The 11,085-nt window shown below is 40.5% G+C and overlaps 1 long non-coding RNA gene across 1 annotated transcript; it reads right to left on the reverse strand.

The window, feature by feature from the left end:
- Positions 1-7,089: 7,089 nt before the first annotated feature.
- Positions 7,090-7,587, reverse strand: LOC122933258. Its single transcript, XR_006388401.1, has 3 exons — positions 7,532-7,587; positions 7,275-7,361; positions 7,090-7,167 (listed from the first exon to the last, which is right to left on the reverse strand). It is a non-coding gene; the product is annotated as an uncharacterized LOC122933258 (long non-coding RNA).
- Positions 7,588-11,085: the final 3,498 nt, after the last annotated feature.

Genomic DNA, 11,085 nt, shown 5'->3' on the forward strand with positions numbered 1-11,085 from the left:
GGCTATTCTCAAACTGTTGTCAGAGGCTCTGTCAGCAGTTCCTTCGGGGTTGACAGAAAACATACAGTGCTATCTTCCTTTTAATATGCGGACACCAGATTTGGACCCATAATTGATACATATTTCTCTCTTAAATTACATTCAGCACTACCAAGCACACAGGAGAATACAGCATTACATATATATTACATCCAGTAATATATTGTCAGGATGTTCTCTTTCTTCATATTTTACATTCAGTCCAGACTACAATAACAGTTTCTTCCAGCCACTTCTCATTTCAGATTCTGCCACACAGATATTATAGGTTTCTCATTCTTCCACCATCCTCCCCACTTCCCAAACTCCTATTCCTGGTGCCCCCAAACTGTCATCCTGCTGCTACCCTCAATTCTAGTGGTCCAAAATACTTTAGTGCAGAAACAGATCGTTCCCCTGAAAATACTAGTTTCACACAGATAGTGACCCCTGCAATAATTATTGCTACAAAGTGCCCTCAAAAATAATTATGCCCTGACAGTATTAGTGCCAGGGTGTCCCCCATAGTAATAGTGCTCCAAAAAGTCTCACCAGTATTAATTCTCTCCCAGATTGCTCTCATTAGTAAAAGTGCCCCAATAATAATGCTCCCCTAGAGAGCACCCAATTAGAAGTAGTTTCCTGCATATCGTACCTAATAATAATAATAATAATGCCAATGCCTCCAGTAGTAATAATGCAATCACAGTAGTAATAATTCCCTGCTGAAGTAGTAATAAAGCTCACTCTAATGTCACTGCACCAGTCTTATATGGGGATAACAGAAATGGTATCTAATGGGAGTCAGGTAGAATGAAGCACATATGGCAACAGGTCTCATTTCACATAAGTTTTTTGATGGGAAGAAATATTTATCTTATATGGTTGCTATATGTTTCATTACTCCTCTTAGAAAAGTATTTTTCTTAACATTAAAGATGTCATGATCCTAAGTAATCTCTTTGGATCAGACAGATGAGCAGACAAGCTCATGGGTATAAAAGCTACATAGAACCACAGATTGTTATGCAACATGTTGTAACTCATCCTACTGCAATATCCTAGCAACCCTGAGAATAAATTACCTAAGTAGGTCACTGATCTGTGCGTGAGCATATATGCCGCAATAGTGACAACTTTCAGAGATAAATTAGAACACTAAGCGATATGTGTAGGTATGAAGATAATTCAAATAGATACAAGTGGATCACCATATCTGGAAGATGGATGTTGTGGGTGCTCACGTCTTACTGTTTTTTCCAATATCAGAAATATGTATTAGCTGAATTCACATGTCACTGAAAAATGACTGTTAAAAACTGACACACAGTTTTTCATGGCCATTTTTTAAACACTTGTGCATCTATTTTCTGGCTATTAAAAATGGTTGATGTTCATTGGGTTTTTAAGTTCCAACCTAACCCTTGTGGTTCCCTCATTATATATATATATATATATATATATATATATACAGTCACCTAAAGAATTATTAGGAACACCATACTAATACGGTGTTGGACCCCCCTTTTGCCTTCAGAACTGCCTTAATTCTATGTGGCATTGATTCAACAAGGTGCTGATGGCATTCTTTAGAAATGTTGGCCCATATTGATAGGATAGCATCTTGCAGTTGATAGAGATTTGAGGGATGCACATCCAGGGCACAAAGCTCCTGTTCCACCACATCCCAAAGATGCTCTATTGGGTGGAGATCTGGTGACTGTGGGGGCCATTTTAGTACAGTGAACACATTGTCATGTTCAAGAAACAAATTTGAAACGATTCGAGCTTTGTGACATGGTGCATTATCCTGCTGGAAGTAGCCATCAGAGGATGGGTACATGGTGGTCATGAAGGGATGGACATGGTCAGAAACAATGCTCAGGTAGCCCGTGACATTTAAACGATGGCCAATTGGCACTAAGGGGCCTAAAGTGTGCCCAGAAAACATCCCCACACCATTACACCACCACCACCAGCCTGCACAGTGGTAACAAGGCATGAGGGATACATGTTCTCATTCTGTTTACGCCAAATTCAGACTCTACCATTTGAATGTCTCAACAGAAATCGAGACTCATCAGACCAGGCAACATTTTTCCAGTCTTCAACAGTCCAATTTTGGTGAGCTTGTGCAAATTGTAGCCTCTTTTTCCTATTTGTAGTGGAGATGAGTGGTACCCGGTGGGGTCTTCTGCTGTTGTAGCCCATCCGCCTCAAGGTTGTGCATGTTGTGGCTTTACAAATGCTTTGCTGCATACCTCGGTTGTAACGAGTGGTTATTTCAGTCAACGTTGCTCTTCTATCAGCTTGAATCAGTCGGCCCATTCTCCTCTGATCTCTAGCATCAACAAGGCATTTTCGCCCACAGGACTGCCGCATACTGGATGTTTTTCCCTTTTCACACCATTCTTTGTAAACCCTAGAAATGGTTGTGCGTGAAAATCCCAGTAACTGAGCAGATTGTGAAATACTCAGACCGGCCCGTCTGGCACCAACAACCATGCCACGCTCAAAATTGCTTAAATCACCTTTCTTTCCCATTCTGACATTCAGTTTGGAGTTCAGGAGATTGTCTTGACCAGGACCACAACCCTACACGCATTGAAGCAACTGCCATGTGATTGGTTGACTAGATAATCGCATTAATGAGAAATAGAACAGGTGTTCCTAATAATTATTTAGGTGAGTGTATATATATATATATATATATATATATTTATATTATGTCCCCATAGTGCCTGCAGTATAAATAATGCACCCCTTTGTGCCCCCTGTAGTTATAATGGCTCTCAGTGTATATATATATATATATATATATATATATATATTTGTATAGATAGATGATAGATATTAGATAGATCAGATAGATATTTAGTTGTGCCCCCATACATATATTTTGGTCCTCAGTTGTGCCCCTCTCTTTGGCCTCTTTCACACTACCATATGACAATTTCAGTGTTTTGCGGTCCGTTTTTCACGGATTCGTTGTTCCATTTTTTTGTTTCCATTGTGTTTCCGTTTCCGTTTTTCCGTATGGCATATACAGTATACAGTAATTACATAGAAAAAATTGGGCTGGGCATAACATTTTCAATAGATGGTTCCTCAAAAACGGAACGGATACGGAAGACATACGTATGCATTTCCGTATGTGTTCATTTTATTTTGCGGACCCATTGACTTGAATGGAACCATGGAACGTGATTTGCGGGCAATAATAGGACATGTTCTATCTTTCAACGGAACAGAAAAAATGGAAATACGGAAACGGAATGCATACAGAGTACATTCCATTTTTTTGTGGACCGTATACAGAACACAAAAAACGGCCTGCAAAACTGAAAAAAAAAAACACGGTAGTGTAAAAGAAGCCTTTCTCTCTCTCTCTCTCTCTCTCCATATATATATATATATATATATATATATATATAGATATATATAATTAAAATGCTCACATCAACTTGAACACATGGTGATATTCACTTCTCACTGGATGTGCAGGACAAGACGTGCTCCCAGCGAGTTGTCGTATCGCAGGTTCTGCTTCATCCAGTGAAGGGGACCTATGATGACGTCACCACGCAGGGAGCGTCCAGTCTTTCTGCATTCTGTATGGAGCGACTGTATGAGTGTCCCATCGTGTGCCAGATGATGAGATTATTATTTTAATTTTAACCCCTGAAAGGCTATATATATATTCTTTTTTACTAGTGTAACTGTTTTTAACAGCCGTTAGATGGGTGCCCTCCTGTCTACACGGCTGTTAAAAACGTTCCCAATGGGGTCTGTCTGGCCGTGAAAACAGCTAAAAATAGGACATGTCTTATTTTATGATAGCTGCTATTCACTGGCCTTAAAAAAAAAAAAAACACCATGTAAATAGCCCCAATAAGTTCTGAAAACATGCCATTCAACTGCCGTTAAAAAACAGCCATTACACGGACGTTTTTCACTGTCATGTGAATGTACCCTTAATAGTTCCCAAGAACGGCACTCTCACAATCTGGCAATCCATTCAATACAGTATAAAATGAAATCAGCTAAGAACATAGAACACTTATACAATCTAAATAGAATTAAATAAAGGGATTTATTTAATCAATTAAAATAACTTCATGGGGGAGTAAAAAAAATTAAATAGTCCACTATGGGAAAGCTGAATCATAGAGCAAAATAGAGACAAGAATAGAAATAGACAGGGGCGTAACTATAGGGGAAGCGGCTGCTTAGGGGCCCTGACCCAGAAGGGGCCCATCCAGGAGGAGGAGGACTAAAAGATATGCTGTGGGGCCCAGTAATTTCTAGTTACGCCACTGGCAGGGCGTTAACTAAGCACGGAGAGAAGGGTAAAAGATATACAGAGGGCACAGCACTATTGCTGTTTGGTTGGGTTCACAAGAGCGTTATCACACTCTGGTCTTCTGCTTTCACTGGAGCAGAAGGACAAATATAATGGAAGTGCTAAATTGAGCACAAATCTTAAAGTTAAAGAACGGAGCAGGCGCCATTAACTATAACGGTGTGTGCTCAGGATGCTGCTTCTTTACCAGACACAAAAAAAATCCAGCATGCAGGACTTTTTTGTCTGGTCTTTTTGACAGAATCTGTGACAGAGGACCCTGACAACGCAGATGTGCATAGATAGTATCAGATCAAAGTATAGCATCAGATGCATATTTAGCACACAAATGCAGTGCTAGAACTACATCATTACAACGCTGAAACTAAGCACAGAATGTAGATACAGCACTAGAAAAAAGCTCATAACACAAATACTACACCATAACCAAGTTCACTACATAAATGCAGCACCAGAATTAAGCCTATAAGTCAAATACAGTGCCAGAACCAAGCTCACTACAGAATAAAGCGGCAAAATTAAAAATATCTTTAAAGTCATCAATATGTGATCTGCAGGAGTCTTACTTCCAGAATCTCAGCCTCGTCCTCATCTTTTGATATCATATCCATTGGTCACATGGCCTTTTTGTAGCTCAATCCCATTACAGTACAAAAATATCCTCTCATGTGTGCCAATACAAAAAATGCGGCACAAAGTATATGAACTGTGATGTCACACGCAAGAATAAAGCACATATGCTGTCACAGAGCAAAAATATGCAAAAAGTAAAGCTTAACAAAAGAGATATTGCAAACAGCAGAAGTAACCATGAGGCTCCATTGAAACACTGAAAGAGCATTCACACAACCGTATTTTCGGTCCACATCGGATCAGCATTTTTTGCGGATCAGATGGGGACCCATTTATTACAGTGGGCCCAGCAAAAAAATAAAATAAAAATAGTGCATGTCCTATTCTTATCCGTTTAGCAGACAGTAATAAGCATTTCTAACAAAGGGCAAGACGTGCTGATCCACAAATGCGGAATGCACAAGGCTGGTATTCATGTTTTGTGGATCTACAATTTGAGGTCTGCAAAATGGATACGGTCGTGTGAATGCTCCCTTAGAATAGGTCATATTAAATTATCCATGTATATGTTTTTACTAGAGATGAGTGAAGTTTTAAAAAATTTGATTCGGACGCTTCGCCGAATTTTTCCAACAAATTCAATTTGAATTAATTAGTGATGAAGCGCGTGTGCATTCGTATGGCAGGTAGTTGACAGGCGTCACTCTTAGAATCAGTTCACACCTTAGAATCAGCCTTACATGTCAAGGACTTAACCTACAGTGACCCAAGATTCTACTATAGGGTGAAAGAGCCCTATCATTTTACACCGTCTGCTGATTCCATATAGATTGCTAGAGAACCAGTTCTGTTACACGCTGATACAAATATGGCCCCCATGACAGAGTGGAGAGGGTGTCAGCAGTAAGTTTGTGTTGACGTCACTGTTTATTTTTCCAGCATTTGGTCAGTAATTGATCAGTATTGCTAAGGCCAAAAGAAAACAGGAGTGGGTCCAAAACAGAGATGACTTGTGATTGGAATATTTGCATGTCTTCTGTGTTTTGTACCCACTCCTGCTTTTAGCTTCCAAATCATGAGCAAATCCTGATGCAAAATACTGACCGTGTGATAGAGGCCTTATGGATGCTCCAAAGACAGAATCTGTTGTGATTTTCATTTTTAAGTTCTTCTGACAGATCAAAAGTGTAAAATCTGTGTATTTTCGATATCTCTTTATATTTTTTCCAAAAAGATGTCATTTATAATGCCCATAAAATGACAACCACTGCTTACATGCTGTTTACTTATATAGAAAAATCTATCCTTGCCATTACCACGCTCTTCATGTCACTTCCAGAGATTGGTCTGGTCACCACCAAGAAGTTTCCCATCCTCTATTATCTAATATTAGTTATAATAAGTTGCCTACAATGAATGATAAAGAGACACATTGTTTGCTACCTCATCTGGTGACTTTTATTTATTAAAAGGGCAGAAATTTTGAAATGGCCCTGTTGATGGAAAACCCCTAACTCACAAAGAGTCGTCCTTCAACACTCAGGAGAGGAAAAACCCCCAGTGGAGGAAACCTCTAGGGAGCCATGGCTGAAGGACTGCCCCTCCCCTGGGCAAAGGGGTAAAAAGTCAACATTTTATGTGAAGTAGCTCTGGACAATCAGGTAAATGCCATGTCCAGAATTGAGAACAGAGACCGAGCCCGGAATCTGTCTCTTGATGCAGCAGATTAAATATACATCTGACTGCGGAAAGTCCGGTAATTGCCATGTCCATTGGTGAGAACAGAGATCAAGCCTGGAATCTGTCTCTTGATGCAGCAGATAAAATATATATCTAACTGTGGAAAGTCCGGTAATTGCCATGTCCAGTGGTGAGAACAGAGACCAAGCCTGGAATCTGTCTCTTGATGCAGCAGATAAAATATATATCTGACTGCGGAAAGTCCGGTAAATGCCATGTCCAGTGGGGAGAACAGAGACCAAGCCTGGAATCTGTCTCTTGATGCAGCAGATAAAATATATATCTAACTGCGGAAAGTCCGGTAAATTCCATGTTCGGTATTAAATCCAGCAATGTCCAGATGGTTTTAGTTGTCTTCCTGGCACTCCGCCCCTGGTTCTTAACCTTAGATTTTATTGGGGGGTTTCAGGGTCCTGGGTCTTTTTCCTCAGAACAATGGAGATGCCTTCTCGGGACAACTCTAATGACAAACACTGAGAATAAAAGAAAAGGGAAATTTATCATAAAAAAGTCTTTCTTCAATATATTATCATTAAACAGCTTACTGAGTGCATGAGACCTTCATGTGTAATCTACTCACCTGGAAATCTGTATAATTCATGACAGGGTAAACTGTCAAGCCAAAGAATCCCGTCCACTCACCCACCAGGCCTGTTATAGAGAAGATCTGCAGAAGAGAATGGGATGGAATAGAAGATATTAGTGCCCAGCAGTACTCACCAGTGGTTGTGGTATGGAGTTGGGTGGGAGGATCACATATCCACCAAGAGTTTCTATATCACTATTACATAGCACACATGTGGTTACTTAAGATGGCAAATAGAGACATAAACTCACCTCTTTACAGCTATCAGTGGTACATAGAAGGAAGAAGCTGCCCAAACCTACAGCAACTGGAAGGAGATGTTAAGGAGAAGTAACAGAAGTCTATTAATATTGTGTTTTCTATACTGTCATGTCTCATCTATGCTGCAATGAAGTCACTGGAAGCAGATAATCACCAGTGTATCCAGCACACAACATTAAGACGTATATTGTTATCCACTTGGAAGGTCTTAGGGAAATCAATATAGATATACTAAGGCCAAAACACCCAAAAAACTACCGCTTAGGACCAACCAAAATGTTATTAAAAATGTTACTTGTATTTCTTAATAACTTAAAATGCAAATATATCTACACAAATAATTGTACCAGCCGGCTATAAAAGGATACAGATTAACAGTGCCACAATGGTCACCAAGGTTGATGCCAGTCTAATGTGGCACATGCAATGACTGCTGAGGGATCTCTTGTACAGGCATATAGATTGACACAGGTTGTATATGGCAAAAGTGAAAAATGCCACTCCTGAGCTGATCCTGTGGACGAGGGGATTGGTCTTCATCTAGAATGTAGAGAGAGAGATATAAATGTCGCAATGAGCTCGTTATGGAGATCTTAGAATGCAGAAGAGCAGAGTCCGCAGGTGGAGTGCAATTACACAGGGGCAGTAATACCTAAGGATAGTTACCAGGGGGTATCATGGTAATGTATGCTTCATTTGGCACTATGCCACTGAGCATCAGACACTATGGGGGAGATTTACTAATAGTGTCACAATTTACACTAAGAATATGAATTACAGTCTTGTTATTAGACAAATTTACTATTCTGGTGTATGGACCCGGATTCAGGACAGAAATGTGTCTTATACTTTATCGTTTTATTTTAAAAAATTGTCAAGATTTTGGTGCGTTTTGTCGCACATGAAGATGCATTTAGGCCACACGCCTTTCCTTTAGGCGACACTCCTCCTTATCGGACAAGGCATAAAAAGCTTAGCAAAGTGTGTAAAACACTTGGCAAATGTGATGCTACACATGGACACCAGCTTTTTGGTGCAAAATGCACATTTTCAAATAGAATTTCCACACATTTTCAAATAGAATTTCTGCACATTTTCAAATAGAATTTCCACCCTATGTTTTCTATGGAACAAACACTAAATGGGGCCCCAGCCCTGTATATATGTAACACCGGGCCCAAACATTGACCCCTCTACATGTAATTGTTCTGATTCCTCTGTGTATTTATACTTTATCTAAAATCTGACTAACCGAAAATGCGCCGGTCAAGGCTGTCCCAATACATGCCAGCCATCCCATGGCATAGAGGATTCTCTGGCCGATGATATGTCGCTTCTCTGATGGCTCAGAATGGATAATCATGAACCTGTATTGGATGGAAGCGATGCCAGCTCCTGAAATAGACAATACATGTTATCAGTCAGAGATTTCCATAGGTCATTTCTATAAACACTTGCAATAACCTTCAGGAGTCAATGATGATTACAATCTCTAGTGATGGCCACTGTTCAGTACAGGATAGTGATCATAGATCTGGAGTCACTGAGATCTTCATCATGTAGTCTCCCTATAGGAAGCTGCATCCACTTACCTACAATGGATATAACCATGAAGACGACTGTGAAGACCACCGATTCGGGGAACTCTTCTCCCGTGTTACTGTGAAATAAAGCAAAATATTGGAAGTTACTAGGGCATGAGTCGGAAATATCTCATCAAGAGCAGAGGAGAATTTATGCACTTTTACCTGCCCTGCTATATATCTATTACTTCCCCAGTACACCCAGTGATATGGTCCCTGCAGAGAAGCAGAGGAACTGGGTAAAACTCGTTAAGAAATGAATAATTATTACTATCATCACCACCATTATTATTATTATTATGACATTTATAGTGGACACATTGATGTTCTATAGATTTATAGTCATTGTGATATTTTCCACATGAACAATAAGATGGAGCTTATTAATAATCCACTAATACAAAAGATACAGCAGTAATGCTAATAATTATACTACACATTCAGGAATCTGGCCCCCGTCTCCTCTTACCTGATGTATGGATATTTTGAATGGCCTAAGATGACAGTAATGGTGGTCGAGGAACAGAGACCTAATAGCATCCATATGGACAAGAAGATAGGCAAGAATGCCAAACCCTGGATCTCCATGATGCAAAGAAAAGATTTGCTCAGCAAAAGCAAAAGCCAATTTGTCTCTCTGTGTATTCACAGTTAATTTGGCCAAGGTAAAGTCAGCCAGTGGTTTTCCTAGGCTCAGAACTTGGTGATGTCACTAGCTTCTGTGATGTCATCACATATTCTTGAATCTGATTGGTCCTCTGGCTCCTCACTAGTTTCTGTTATGTCATCGATGTTGTGTAATCATCACACATGCCTGAATATGATTGGTCCTCAGTATGATATACTTTATAAATGGCAGAATCTCTTAGGCTACTTTCACACCTGCGTTCAGGTGTCCGCTTGTGAGCTCTGTTTGAAGGGGCTCACAAGCGGCCCTGAACGCAGCCATCTGGCCCTAATGCATTCTCAGTGGAGGCGGATCCACTGAGAATGCATCCGCCTGCCAGCGCTCAGCCTCCGCTCTGCTCAGTGAGCGGACACCTGAACGCTGCAAGCAGCGTTCGGGTGTCCGCCTGGCCGTGCGGAGGCGAGCGGATCCGTCCAGACTTATAATGGAAGTCAATGGGGACGGATCCGCTTGAAGATGACACCATATGGCTCAATCTTCAAGCGGATCCGTCCCCCATTGACTTTCAATGTAAAGTCTGAACGGATCCGCTCAGGCTACTTTCACACTTAGAAATTTTTCTAAGTTATAATGCAGACGGATCCGTTCTGAATGGATGCAAACGTCTGCATTATAGGAGCGGATCCGTCTGATGAAACATCAGACGGACCCGCTCCGAACGCTAGTGTGAAAGTAGCCTTAGTTATACAATGACAGATTACACACTACCATATCACTAGGTGACCAATCCTGCTGCTATATCTGCCCCTCTGCCTCTTCCATTTAGTAAGTGAAGGCACCATGAAGGTATCTGGGTTCTGCAGATGTCACTGGGGGTGAAATTGTTACCTGTCTCATCTCCGCTCTCCAGAGGCAGACTGGGAACTTAAAGTGGCCCTAGAAAAAATAAGAAAAGTGGCCCCACTGCCAGTGTTATGCTGCTCCTTAATCTTCATGTTATCACACAAGCTGGTATTACAACAGCAAAATCTCCTCAAAACCATACAATATACTGAACCAATGAGGATATGGAGTAATTTAAAACATAACTTTTACTAATTCAAAAAATAAAATAAATGAGGCTCAAACGATTAACCATAAATTGTTGATAAGGACATTTTCTTATTCTTACCACCTCTGGCGTGTGTTGCTGATTCTTTCTTTCCAAGTCGAAAGGGGTAGTAATTATCCTGAAAATCTTGCGTCACAAACACAGAGCACCCGCTCCAATAGGTGTGACCTTGTCTGGAACCTGTCCTTCAGTGACCGTATCCCTAAAAATCCCTCACTCTAT

The sequence above is a fragment of the Bufo gargarizans genome, chromosome 3 (assembly GCF_014858855.1).
Source record: "Bufo gargarizans isolate SCDJY-AF-19 chromosome 3, ASM1485885v1, whole genome shotgun sequence".
Lineage (NCBI taxonomy): Eukaryota > Metazoa > Chordata > Amphibia > Anura > Bufonidae > Bufo > Bufo gargarizans.